Source organism: Nematolebias whitei, chromosome 13, assembly GCF_014905685.2.
Source record: "Nematolebias whitei isolate Nwh7 chromosome 13, NemWhi1, whole genome shotgun sequence".
Lineage (NCBI taxonomy): Eukaryota > Metazoa > Chordata > Actinopteri > Cyprinodontiformes > Rivulidae > Nematolebias > Nematolebias whitei.
Genome location: NC_056510.1, coordinates 1,747,439 through 1,748,186, shown reverse-complemented (window position 1 = coordinate 1,748,186; position 748 = coordinate 1,747,439). Strand labels below are relative to the sequence as shown.

General features: G+C 46.5%; 1 protein-coding gene across 1 annotated transcript in view; it reads right to left on the bottom strand.

The window, feature by feature from the left end:
- LOC119419441 (ras-associated and pleckstrin homology domains-containing protein 1) overlaps window positions 1–748 on the bottom strand; it is a 70,528-nt gene that overhangs the window by 36,177 nt on the left and 33,603 nt on the right. The gene's annotated exons all lie outside the window — the stretch shown is intronic.

Below are 748 nucleotides of genomic sequence, written 5' to 3'. Positions count from 1 at the left end.
TCTGATTTTACTTCCTGTCCTCTGTTTTTACTTCCTGTCCTCTGATTTTGCTTCCTGTCTTCTGATTTTACTTCCTGTCCTCTGTTTCTACTTCCTGTTTTCTGATTTTACTTCCTGTCCTCTGATTCTACTTCCTGTCCTCTCAAACCCAGCCAGTCAAAGCAGATGTTTGCTCGTCCTGAGCCTGGTTCTGGAGGTTTCTTCCTGTTAAAAGCAGTTTTTTCTTCCCACTGTCTCCTTTGTTCTTGCTCAGGATGGAAACTGGTGAAGTGCATAAATAAAAGGGAGCTCTGTGCTGGACCCTTACTGGACTCATGGTTTGATCTTTTGGTTCTAGTTTTTGGCTGAGTTCAGACCAGCCATTAGCTCATCGGTCTGGTCAAAATTCAACTCTCACCAAACTGAGGTTGTTATCAGTTTGTCCTCCAGCAGTCTAGGTCTACAGCAGCAGAACTAAGGGATACCTCAGGAAACCCAAGCTGACTAACCATAGGATGTATCTAAACTAAATATTTCAAATGTGCTTTGTTTGGCAGAAATCAATGGTGTGATTAGGTGAAGCTCAGATGGAGCCCCGGTCCAGCAAGGGCGACGAGAGACCCCCCCCCCCCCACACCACCACCACCTGTGTGTCAGACCTCAGCAGGAGCTACACACCCTGCACCTGGAGGACAGCACCCACTCACCGCAAGTGGGCAAAAGGTTTTAGCTGGTTTTAGATAGTTTTAGCTGGTTTAGCTGGTTTTAG